The sequence below is a fragment of the Chroicocephalus ridibundus genome, chromosome Z (genome assembly GCF_963924245.1).
Source record: "Chroicocephalus ridibundus chromosome Z, bChrRid1.1, whole genome shotgun sequence".
NCBI classification, from domain to species: domain Eukaryota; kingdom Metazoa; phylum Chordata; class Aves; order Charadriiformes; family Laridae; genus Chroicocephalus; species Chroicocephalus ridibundus.
Genome location: NC_086316.1, coordinates 32,280,328 through 32,293,133, shown reverse-complemented (window position 1 = coordinate 32,293,133; position 12,806 = coordinate 32,280,328). Strand labels below are relative to the sequence as shown.

General features: G+C 44.5%; 1 protein-coding gene across 1 annotated transcript in view; it reads right to left on the bottom strand.

Annotated features, from left to right (window-relative positions):
• Positions 1–3,863, bottom strand: part of NRG1 (neuregulin 1) — a 477,064-nt gene extending 473,201 nt beyond the window's left edge. Inside the window, exon 1 of the mRNA XM_063319577.1 lies at positions 3,845–3,863. The gene's annotated coding sequence lies outside the window, so the exon portion shown is untranslated. The remainder of the gene's footprint in view (positions 1–3,844) is intronic.
• Positions 3,864–12,806: the final 8,943 nt, after the last annotated feature.

Below are 12,806 nucleotides of genomic sequence, written 5' to 3'. Positions count from 1 at the left end.
CTAGTGACAGGCAGCTAACTCCCTGCAAGCAAAAGGGAAAAGGAGAAAACCCCCACAATTCAAGCAGCTGTTGAGGCAACAACACAGATGAAATCCCAGAAGGGTTACCCAGGAAGGATGTTCGATCAGGATCAATGTCCATACCTTCAGCAGTGTGCTTATCCCAACAAGAAGTATTATCCACGAAAAACAAAGAAATAATTTCAGATATTCCTAACTGGGGTGGATTGCTTTCAGATCACAAAACCAGAACCCTCTTGTAAACATGGAAAATAACAGAGTATTCTGAAGAGATATCAGTCATGCCTCCACACTGCATATGCCTGATTTACATGGACAGATTTCATATAAATATATATATTGAACATATACAAATATATAAAATCTGTTCCTGCTCTAAACATAGGATTTATACAGCTTTAAATATGTATATATGAGAATGAAAGAGAAATACATTCAGCCTATACAACGTCAAGTCAGCTAGGCATGCAGAGCACATGAACTCTAAATAAGTATTTTCAGAGAGTGGCACATCTTTTCTTTGAAAGAGACACATTAATCAGTCTTAGCTAGCCTCAAACTGATGTTTATAGATAAAACCATTTAAAATGAACTATCGATGGAGTTTATTTTCAGTAGTACTGGGAAAAACTACAAACCGTAAGTATGAAAGAGAGTCAAGTATTTAAAGGAGGTTTCAAGTTTGCTCCCTCCCCTGAATTTCAGCGCAGTTGTGAAAGTGACAGTGAAATCGTGCCGCTATTCAAAGAGTGAGCTGACAACGTGTTTAAAGTTTAGAATAAACTTTTTTATTCCTTCCCTATCCACTTGATTAGAAACATCTGTACATCAGGGAGAAATGTGACTGTAGACAGAGCTGCTGACCAAACCAAAATGAGTTAGCACCCAAATCCAGGGGCTGGATGGCTACAGAGGAGGCCTGTAACATCCCTCAGAATTGCCAGTGTGCAAGCTACTGAATAAAGACAAAAATAGAATCCTTGGTGCAGGCAAAGGACTTCAAATATACAACTTCAAATGCATTTTTTAAGTTTCTTACATTTAGGAGAAATCTCTTAAACATCTACAGGCAGTTTGACTTGATGAATAGGCATGAAAAACACTTTTCACATGTTCTGCATATCACAGGCATATTATATAAAAATAAAGTTTAATTTCTCATTAGACTAAATGGATTTTAAGCACCCTGGTGAGTCCATTTAAACAAATTTTCATTAGTACAAACACATTTTTGAAAAAAAAATGTGCCTAGATAAATATATTTAAGCTGTTACTAACTTCATTATATTGCTTTGTGGCAATCTCAAGAAGTGAAAAAACAGTTAAAGTGCCTGCCTGTGGTCAAATCAAACACCACACAACCCCTGGCTTGCCAACTGGCCATGTCTTCAACTGTGTAAGGAAACAGCCATCTATAAAACTAGCATCCGCAACTGCAAAGCTGGTCCATTCAAACACACCGGATACTTAACTTCTGCCTATTATAACTGGCACTTGAAGACAGTAAAACACATTGCAAGAGGGGGTGGAGTACTTGTAATAAGAACATCTGGGATGGACAGCAAGCATGATTGAACAAGTACACCGCTCTTCCTTACATCAGAGCCCTCTTCTGCCAGCTGTGGGACAGTGCTCTCCTGGCCCTTCTGCAGCTGCAGCGTGGAAAGCATTTTACAGCCCTGGAGAATTTATGGGAGGATACAGGGGTCCGGCATGAGCAATAAGTAGCCTTACATTGAGTGCCCCACTTTGTCTTCTGCACAGAGCTGAGGAAAGCCAGCTGAATGACAAAAGATGATCTCTGCTGAGGCTTTGCCTCCCAATCGATCTGGTTCTGTGGGTTTCTACACAGGTGTTGTATATTTCTTCTCATTAGTCACGTGAGCAGTTCAGCATGGAAGCCCCTAGGATTATTCGCATGATTAATCATGCCAGCAGAACACCTACAATCCTAAACCTTCATAAAGGACAGCTCTGCCTTCAAAACAGTGGAGAAAATTTATGTCCACGGTGAGGTCTGTTTAAAGCCAGCAGAAGCACTTACATGAGCAGAGAAAAGAGGGAAGGAAAAGTCATGAATGTGAGGCAGCTCATTACGTTCTTGAATTGCTCTTTTTTCCTCTCCCACAGTCTCAAAAGAAGCAACCAATGAAGTAGCAACATTTTCTTCAAAATAAACTCAAGCAAAATGACCTGTTCTCATCTCAGTGATAAATTTATAAGTTGGTCTAGTATCATGAATCAGAAAAGCAGAGGCCAAAGTCAACAAGCATGAGATATGACTTATAAGCTGGGACACACCAGCAAGTGAAACACACTGAACCACAAAGGAATTTGGGTAGGCATTGAAGGGAGTGTAGATTTTACTAGCTGTGACTCCCCCAAACCCAAGATTTTCATGGAGTCCCACTTAGACAGGCCTGAGCACCTATGCAGGCTTTCATTCTGTAGACAGAACCTTCACCTTTAGAAATACATTTTGCCAGCTTCTGTGCAGCTGAGGAATCGTCCTTGCCCATGGCTAACCTGTCTGATTATCAATAGCCACACGATCACACAGTTTAACTCCTCTCAGCCTGTATCTGGTAGCCTGTGGTAAACAGTACTGATTACCTTTCAAACAGGCAGATTCCTTTCAACTTCAGAAAAAAACCCATGCTTCCAAGTGCCATACATTTAAAGCAAAATGCTTGCAGAGTTCAGTTCCCACGAAGTCCAAGTGAGTATCTAGGAGCTAAGACCTGTGGATAACCGAATGCAAAAGCATGGCTTCCTCACACCTACAGACACACAGAGAGCAGCTCAGAGAAAGGATATTTTTAAAGCTTCAAAGATTAAGACAGTGCCAAAAATGCAACACTGCAGCTCATTATTTATGCAAATGAAGAATATTTGTTATAAGAAATGCTGCAGAATAATGAAGGAGAATGTTTAGCTGCTGCAGGAAAACGAAGCTTAACACTGGCTGCAAGAAGAAAAGGCTTGAAAAGAAGCATATAGCTACTACTTCTTTTACATTTAGAGAAGTTTCCACTATAAGAAATGGATTTACTCCCAGGAGTAAGGATGCATTGTTCCCTAACAATCAGTGTTAGTCATGATGTAGTGGCTCGAGACTAAGAAAATGCAAGAATAAAGCAGCTAATCTTCAGCTGACCTCAAATTCATTTAAGATAATGCACAGCAAAACCAGAGTCTATGCAGTTTTCATTTGCAAAACTGCAGGGTGCCACGGAGCTACTTTATCTTGTCTGTTGCAACCAGATGTTGAGCAGATACTGCCTAGTAATGCAAACTGAAACCCCCAGCCAGTTCCGGACGGCTGCCCCGAGTTGTGTTTGTGTTACCCTGTGTTCTAGCCGATTACTCATGGTCTCATCTGCCAGCCGCTTTCCGCCACGACCGGATCACAAACCCTGCGGGGCGGACCGAGCACGGCTCGGCCAGACATTTCCATCCCGAGCCCAGCCACCATCCTGCTCCCGCCGAGGCAGCACCGGTGCTACACCGCAAGGCGGGATCCAGGGAAGGAAACCCTCCTTCCCTGCGCGCCTCTCCGCGCCGCCCGCCGTGCCTCCAGACGCGCCGCGGAGACGCCGCGCTCGCCGCCGCCGCGCTCAGCACCGCGGACAGCGCCCCGCGGGGACCGGGCAGCCGGACGCTGTCTGGCTCGGGGCGCCCGGCGGGGACCCGCCGCCCCGGGGCCGGGAGAAGCGGCCTGGCGGCGGGCTGCCCCGCCGGGGCGCGCACACGTACACGCACACGCACACACACACACGCACACACACACGCACACACACACCGCGGCGCCGCCGTCACTCACCACATCCCCCGCAGGGCGCCCCGCCGCCGCCGCCGCCGCCGCCCGCCGCCCCCGGCGCCGCGGACGCCCCCCGCAGCGCGGCGGCGGTGGCGCCGGGCGGCCGCGGCTCCATGCGGAGGGCAGCGGCGGCGGCTCGCCTCCCCCCGGCCGCCCCGCGGAAGCCGCCGCCGCCGCCGCGCAGAGCCGGAGCGGGAGGGCGGGGAGCCGCGGCCGCATGGTGCTGCCCGCCGCCCCGCCCGCCGACCGCCCCCTGCGCACCGCACCGCCCCCCGCGCCCGCCCTGCCGGCCATGGACCCGCGGCCGGCGGTGCTCTCCGCGGGCCGGCAGCTCCCCTGGCCCCCAGCCCACCGAGGCGGTAAACAGGGATCTCGTCCCTTCGTCAGCGCATCTGTTTCGTTCCCCCGAGTTCTCCCTCGTCTGTTGCCTGCCACGCACGTCGCATGCTCCTTTCGTAAATAAAAGAGGATAGTGTTGCTCGCGGGCGGTTTGCGATAACCAGAGGTAGTTCACATGCTTCCTAACAAGTGCCTCACTGGGAAAACCCGCACCGAGTCTGCGCTGTGCTTGATGGTGGTATAGACTTGAGCAAGGGTCTCATACCCCCAGTTCCTTCTACATGAAGCAAGACCTCCAGACCCTGTATAGCTTTTAGTATAAGGGGACACACTAGGCAAACAACGGTAAAAGCACAGACACCAGTATTCAGTACTGGAAGAGCTTGCTGAAGAACCCGGATTTCTCACTTTTAGATGAAACCCCCCATCTACTCGTTCACAGATTCCTCCCCACCTCAGGTGCGCCAACCTGACACTTCAGCTGGTTTCACTGGGTTATGTCCAGTCAAGTTGGGAAGATGCCCAAGAACCTCCAGCCACCCTGTCCCGCCCTGTCTAGGCACTGAGCACCCTCCTAGGGAAGAAAGGTATCTTCCAATCTCTGTGAGTGCCCTATATTGCAATGAGTAACTTCTGCCTTAGGTGAACTCTGAGAAGAGTCTATCTCTCTCAGTGCCCTGTTGTGAAGGAGCTGATGACAGCCAGAAAAGCTCCCTTTCACTGTCTTGTTCCCAAGCTGAACAAAAGCACTTCTTGCTGCATCTCCTGCCATGTGCCATAGTCCAGCCCCCTCTGCATCTCAGTGGCTTCCACTGGACTTGCTTTATGGAGTCCGTCTTAAGATGACCCGGGAACCCCAAACTGAACCTGGCATTTGCCGATGCTGAACTCCGGGAGGTTCCTATCAGCTCATTTCACTGGCTTGTCAAGATCCCTCTGAAGAGCAGCTCTCTTCTCCAGTGTATCTGCCATTCCTCCCAGTCTGGGAGCATCTGCAACTTGCTGAGAACACACTCTGTCCCATCATCCAGGTCATTAGTAAATATATCACAAAGTCTGGGCCTCAGTATCAGTATTTCAGAGGGACGCCACTAGTAACTAGCCACAAGTTAGACTTTGCATTGCTGATTAAAACCCTTTGAACCTCAAGCTCCAGCCAATTTTCCATGCATCTTCCAGTCATCTTATCCAGTGCATATCTTTCCCATATCCTGACCCACTTGCCAGTTTTTATGGTATCTAACGGCAAATCTAAAATCTACAGTGCATGTGCATGTGCACAGTGGCATGCTATAATCAGGTATATGGGCATCTGAACTCAGAGTACAAGAAGTAACCTCCTGCCTCTTCCCCAGTATGTGCACTTCAGCATCAGGCTCCTGAATGAGCTCTTAGCAATGAATAAGGGAAAAAACAAAGAATAATTTTCAAAATTTTTTGCAGAGAATACTGATTACTTCAATGCATCCCTAATTTGAGCAGTGCCTAACAAAGAGGTCTGATTTGCACTGAAATCTGTGATTGGAGCTTAGATATTTCTAGACAGCACAGCTTGTCGACAGTTTTTGGCTTTCTGCAAAGTGATGCCTTGAAAACTTCCCTTTGTGTCATGTAGTCTCTCCCCTAGCAAGCAGGCCACCCTAACTGATCACAGGCCAATGACCTAAATCCACCTTTGCTATGTGATCTGACTCCTTGAATTTAATACCCAGTCTGCTCAAGGTTTCCATGTCTCACGCTCTCATTTTAATAACAGAACTAGTGTTTATTATTTAAAATATTGAACTACCTAGCAGGAAGTGACCCCTTGGTATAAGAAAATGCTCCTACATATATTTTCCTTTTTCTTTTCACATGTATCTGCGTTGTTAAAATAAAATGAAAAACAATTTCTCTCCTTAATGACAGCCCGTGTTCACTAATTCAATCCAGACCATCACTAAGCTTGTGTTACAGTCACCATCTAAGTAATTACTATTCTGGGGAAGAGTCTCAGTTTAGGAAAGCATTTCAGTACATGTTTATGGCTAAACATGTGCTTAAACCTCCAGCTATTCAACAAAGTACTGCAGCCTTTACTTGAGCATGTGCTTAGAAATCTTGCTGACTCAAGGCTTTAGTCTGGAGTGAAAAAAGCAAACCTACCTTTGATCTTGCAGGTATAGTTAACAAAAGCACACAGAAAGAATGACAAAAAGTAGTTCCTTTTTTAGTATGATTACAAAGCTACTTATTGTGAATTCAATGCCCCCAGCACACCTGTGTAGTAAGAAGTATGAATCATATAAATGGATATTCCTGTGGCTTTTACGAAATCCCCGCATAGCTTAATGCAGATGGGAAAATCGAAGCAAATGCTCAGTACAACTTCCAAGCCTTCAGTACCTGTACCTTTCACTCTCTGGTTGACAAAGAAGCCACAGCTTTTGTGTCAGCTCTAGTGGTACAACTCAGCAAGCCATTTGCTTGATTAGCAATGGTGAGCAGATAACAAGAAACAGGTCCTGACAAAGCCTCTTGCATCTCAAGGGTTTCACGAACAGTTGTCAAGATTTCTGTATAATTAAGTGGATCTACACTCATATGCTCGGAACAAGACTCAAACTTCAAAGCCCCAAATAACTCATCTAAGTGTGCGCTGACAACAGGGATCAGACAAACACACGTACCAAAATACTAAATATCAGGCCCACTGCAGAGAACAATGTCTGTGTTTTACGAGTAGCTCCCTGTAATTCATGCCACCCATCACCAAGGGGTGCTCAGTCCACCTCACAACAAGCTGTGTCAACATGTGCAGATTACAGGACTTTCATTCCTTCTGCCCTTTCATAGCATCTACGGACAACACTCATAGGAGCAACACGGAAAGAGCAGAAGTTGAGCAGGTGCTGACTATCTCTCCCTGTGAAGCAGCAGCAGTGAGAATTTTCACCTTGCTGAATCCTGAATGAGAGAAGCTGCCTAGCCCTTGTGCACAGCTGCTTTGAGTGTAAGGCGAAAATATGTCGATTCTTACAGATGCTCAGAGTCTGGATAAACTGAACCACCCCCCCATTCAGCACCTTTCAGGCTGAAACTTTTCTATACCCCAATTAGCAGACCTAGAAAAGACCTAAGTCTCTAAGATCTGAGTTATTTGCTGCTTTTAGTAACTACTGTGTACTTGCTGCCATCTTCATCAGCTTATTTGGCTCTCTGTGATGTTTTAATTTGATGGCATTCAGGAGCAGGAATACTTCACACTTACCAAAAAAATAAAAGGCAAAAAAAAAAAAAAAGCTGAGGCCTGGTTTCAACAATGTATGATTAATGGCAGGCAGTGTTGGGAGCCGAAATATCTCTGGCACAAAACTCCAGGGTTTTTTTCAGCTGCTTTCATGAAAGTGAAGCAGACACATCAGTTATCAATTACAACAAAGGTTAAAGCTGCACAAAAGCAGGGACTTCTTCAGGTTATAGGAGGAAGTGGCCAGGGTCCCTCCACAGCACACATATGCCATGCTTTCATTGTTTTAGGTGAGAACACAAAAGTTAACACTGAAGTTCACGCATGTAGAGAAAAGCATTGGGGAGAGCAGGGGGGTACAAAAAAGGCCAAGTGAAAAAAGGAGAAGCATCCAGTTTTCCCTAAAGAAAAATGAATATCCACACAATGTCACACCAAGCCCTGGTGCTACAGAGTGATGAAGCAAGAAGCACATGGATTCTGGTTTTTGAACTTTTCTCCTGCTGCAGAACAATGGTAGCAGAGATGGCCACACTACAGCAAGGAATACCTGGGGGAAGGCCAAAGACCAGCCCTGCATGGAGGGATTTTGAAAGTTTTTGTTCATTTTTTCAGCACATTTTCCAATAGGAGATTCTGAAACAAGTGTTCTGTAGAAACATGGAAGTGATAAGGAGTGGCTCCTTGTGAGCTCGGGCAGCCATATCAAGATAATATTTTTTAATAAACATTCTGAGCTCCATTTTAAGAGAAGCTTTGGGGGTTTTGGCCAAAATATTTCCTTTGGAAAGCTATCCCAGAATCTTATTTCTCTACCAGTAAGGGATTCTTCTAACTTCCAGCCTAAATACATACTTGGCACAAGAACAACGATTATAACCCGGCTGATACCTTTTGTTGTCTGAAATAACTCTGTTCTCCCCTCTTCCTGTTCCTCAGTGCTTATGAGCAATTCAGCATTGCCTCTAAGTCTTCATCCTCATGGGGCAAAAAAAGACAATATATTTCAACCTCTTTTTCTAACAAGGACCATTCCTCCTTTCTGATAATTGCTCTACCAACTTTGCGCACCTTGATCCAGTATCAGTCTGATGGTTTTGGGGACACACACCATTCCAATCCCAGTAGCTGGTGGCCAAGATCCTTCTCTATCCCAGTCACTGGCACTGAGACCCCACTTGCTTCGGTAGCTGATACTACAGGCCTGGGGCACCCACACTCCCAGTCTGACTCCAGTTGCTTGTACCAAAGCCATCACACTGGTCCCCTCAGCAGCTAGTACTTTGTTCTTGCAGCACCCATGCACACGGGGTAGAGAGTAAAACTATGCAGTCAGTTAAGGAAAGATTTTATAAGAAGGTAGGACAGCTTGCAGTGGTCAGGTGCCAGGCTCAGTCGGACTAACATACTGACCAGTCTTGGCTTACATGCAATTGACTCCTTTTTAAATCATAAAATTGTTTTGGTTGGAAGAGACGTTTAAGATCATCAAGTCCAACTATTAACCTAGCACTGCCAAGTTACCATTAAACCATGTCCCTCAGCACTACATCTACAAGTCTTTTAAATACCTCCAGGGATGGTGACTGAACCACTTCCCTGGGCAGCCTGTTCCAATGCTTGACAACCCTTTTGGTGAAGAAATTTTTCCTAATAGCCAATCTAAACTTCCCCTCGTGCAACTTGAGGCCATTTCCTCTTGTTCTATCACTTGTTACTACCGGGAAGAGACCAACACCCACCTCACTCCAACCAGGTAGTTGTAGAGGGTGATAAGGTCTCCCCTCCACCTTCTTTTCTCCAGACTGAACTCCTTTCAGGTAGTTGACACCCCTTTCTGTCTGCTCTCCCCTCCCCCTGCCTCCCTTCTTCCTCCCCAAACCCTGTCCCATGCACATTCCCTCAGCAGCTGGCACAGTCACACCAACCTCTCCAGCACCCTGCACCCTCGGGTTTGCAACCTTTGGAGTTGCAAAGCCCCAGTTTCCCTGTAGGTTCTTGATAGCCCATCAATTGCTGTAATTGCCCAGGTTTGTTTCTCATCTTTTTCGCCATTACATTTCTCTGCCGCGTTTGTGTCTCTACATGTCTTGTTCATGGCTTCCCTCTTTTCCTTATTATCCCGTCTGACAAGGTGTTTGACAAGGTAGTTACTTCATAGCTAACTTCTGACTCCAGACCTCTTACATCCTTCCAAGACCTTGCCTCCTTCTTTCTTAGTCTCTAACACAGATAAGATAATTTAAAACCAGGGAGAAACTGAGGCATCATGGGAGGTGTTCCCGAGTTGGACAGCAAGATTAGAAGGGAGGCAAGCATGGGAAAGGTCTCAGGAGTGCAGCTCCCTGCTAATCCAGCCTCAAAAGACTTAAATTTAGGATTATTTAAATCTCCTATTTCCATGAAAATTGTCAAAATACTTCAACATTTATACACACACACAAATACATTTATGTCACAATTTTGGGGTTTTTTTAATCCTGATCCAGAACAGAAATCTACATTTTTACCCACAACTGTAGCTTGAGTTTTCCAAACAGCCCCAATTACTTTAGCACAAGGAGTAACTAGATCTCTTAATTTTTCAATACATCTTTGGGACTAGGAATTACAGAAAAAAGGAAGAGACAGAGACAAAGAGTAAGAAGATAAAGAATATTCCTACAAACTAAAAATCCAACCAAGAGTTTTTCTGAATCATCTTCTTAACAGCAGCTCACAAAGTGTTTTTGTTGTAGTCTGTATCCTTACTTTTGAAGGATAATTTTGAGTGAAGAAATAATTTGAAATGTTCACTGGTGTTTTTTTCAAAACATGAATTTCCTGCAATACTGTCTAAGAAAAACACCCATCAGGCTGAGTTCATTAGAACTATTTCCAAAAGCGCCACGTAACAAAGATATTTGCAGAATCTTACAGTTTCTTTGGACCTCATTGTGAAACACAGTAGAGCAGTAAGAGGTATAAAATAAATGATGTGTGCACAGCACAGAACCGCAATTGTAAACTTCTTCAACAGGCTGCATGCACCTGCTCCAAAATCACCAACAAGCATTTTAGTTTTTTTTTTTCCTGGGATTATATACATTAGCTTTGCCAGAAGCAAAGTTAAAATGATAATGTTCATTGGTGGCATGTGAAACAGGCAGAATGCTACTGCTGTTTGCCACAGTTAGTTTGACTTAATATGAGCTTTATGATCACAGCGTAGGTGTTTACAACTGTGGCATTAGAAGACACGAGACGACCCGGTTGAAATGCATGTGGCCTTTTATCTCCCTCTGGTGGCTTGATTGCTAACCATTAGTCGACTGCTGCCTCTGAGCTGGCAGAGCCAGCCTGTCCAGCCAACCCCACTTTGTATAATCACAAATATCAAGGGTTTCACCCCAATGGTAACTTTGTTCGGGCACCTTGGAAAGTGTTGGCACTTGAGGGTTTTGACTGCTTGGAGCTGCATGTCTCGGGTGAGGTCCCTTGCAGAGCAACCAGCATTCTCACCCTTCTGTTATTTCCATATCCCCTCCAGAAGCCATCCATGGGACAAAAATCACAGGAGTCTCTGGCTCAAAAATTGTCCGTTTGTGGAGCCTAGCCCAGGGCCTTGGCAAAGATGCCTTGTTTGCTATGTCCAAGATGCAAGGGTTGTTCGTCTAACAGATTATAGAAGAAAATGCAACACCAAGAACCATTTATCCTTAGCCTATTAATTGTGTTTCCTTTCCCATAGCAGACAAACAAAAGCGCTTTTCAAGTTTAATATTTCATGCTACTGACAGGAACAACCTGATAGTATTTTTATTTTTGCAACAGAGAAACAGACGTACGCTCTGTGTTGGTAGCTGCTGCAAAACAAATGCTCTGTGGTGAGGATCTAAACTTAACTCCACCTTTCTTGTACACTGGTATCTCTGTAAGAATATTTTGTTGTAGAAATGCAGTTTCCAAAGTATCTGTTCTGTTTTTGAAGTCTCACAGCACTTTGGGTCTGTGCATCACTTTGCAAAGGGGTTGATGTGGAACAGGCAAACATGGAAACTCCTGTTCATTTGAAGTCTGAGTCTGAAAGTGATATCAGAGGTGGAGAACAATCATCCAAAGGTGGGCTTCAGGATGGAGCATATATTGTAACGACACTAAAATAAAAAAAAGTTTTTCTCATTAATTTTGCTAGACAGAAATCCATGCACCTCACCAAACAATGCAAAAAGACACTCCTTCTCAAATTGTGACAACAGTAAATGCTTTCTTCTCCCTGTGCAACTGACTTCAGCTAGACCTGATCCCCTTGTTTATTTCCTTCTGGGAAGAGGAAAAGAGTGGTTTCACACCTTTAGTACATACGCAGGAGCTGCTCATATATTATATGTTGTTAGCGCTGAATTAAACTTCGACAAGGTGGATGACTCCTTCAAAAAAACCCAAACCTTTGGAGGTTGCCAAGGTTACCTTTGATTTCTCATTGAGCAGCTTCAGCAAGAGGAGAGGCAGAAAGGACAAGACTCTTCTAAGAAAAAAGATGCATTTTCTACCAGTTTCAGCAACAGCAGATAAGTTTCCCGTGACTAAGCAACAGAGAAATGAGGAAAGAAACTCACTTAACCTGGGTTATTAGTAAACTAAGGGAACAACTGGAAAGAGCAACCTGTCATGCTTGTTCCTATGTTGGCTATAAATCAGTTATAGGAACAAAAAACTGCGTCTTTTCACCTGAATCTGGTACTTAAATGTTTACATTTGGAGAAATGTACTTGTGTTTAGATCAGTTTATACAAGGTAATTTTTAAAAGCTTGTTAGTGTTGTGGGTTGTTTTTCCTAAAACTTTCTTGGCAATTAAACTCTGTGTGGCTTTCTATACATCAGGATTCGGATTCACTGCCTGCCAGTATGCACATTTGACTACAAGGTGGTTTTCCTCTACCTTCAAGCAGAGAAACGCACCCATGCAGTTTAGCCTTTACGTTGCTGTAACATCACTCTTATTTTTCATGCATAAAGAGTCTAAATTTAAATAAAAGTGTAAGTACCTGAGAAACAAATAAGAACTGATTTTCAGTTACATTAAAATCCCTCGCTGCAGGCAAGATGTAGAAACATTCTTGCGTAAGTGAGAATCGGGCACATACTTTGAATGTGAATTGACATTGGTTTATAATGGGGCTGAGACTGCTTTGTACAACAGGAGTGAAATTCACAGCTGGGCAAGGATCTTGCATGCATCAGGAAAGACTTGCATCAAGCCTCTAAGGACTTCAGTGGGACTGAGAGTCGTGTGCTTATATGGTTCTATGCAGAGCTCTGAATCTTGTACGATTCTTGAGAAAACTGTGTTATATTTTTGCAAAATTTGTGTTGTACACTAGTCAAAGATCTGTGTCATCTGTGATTGTCATGCA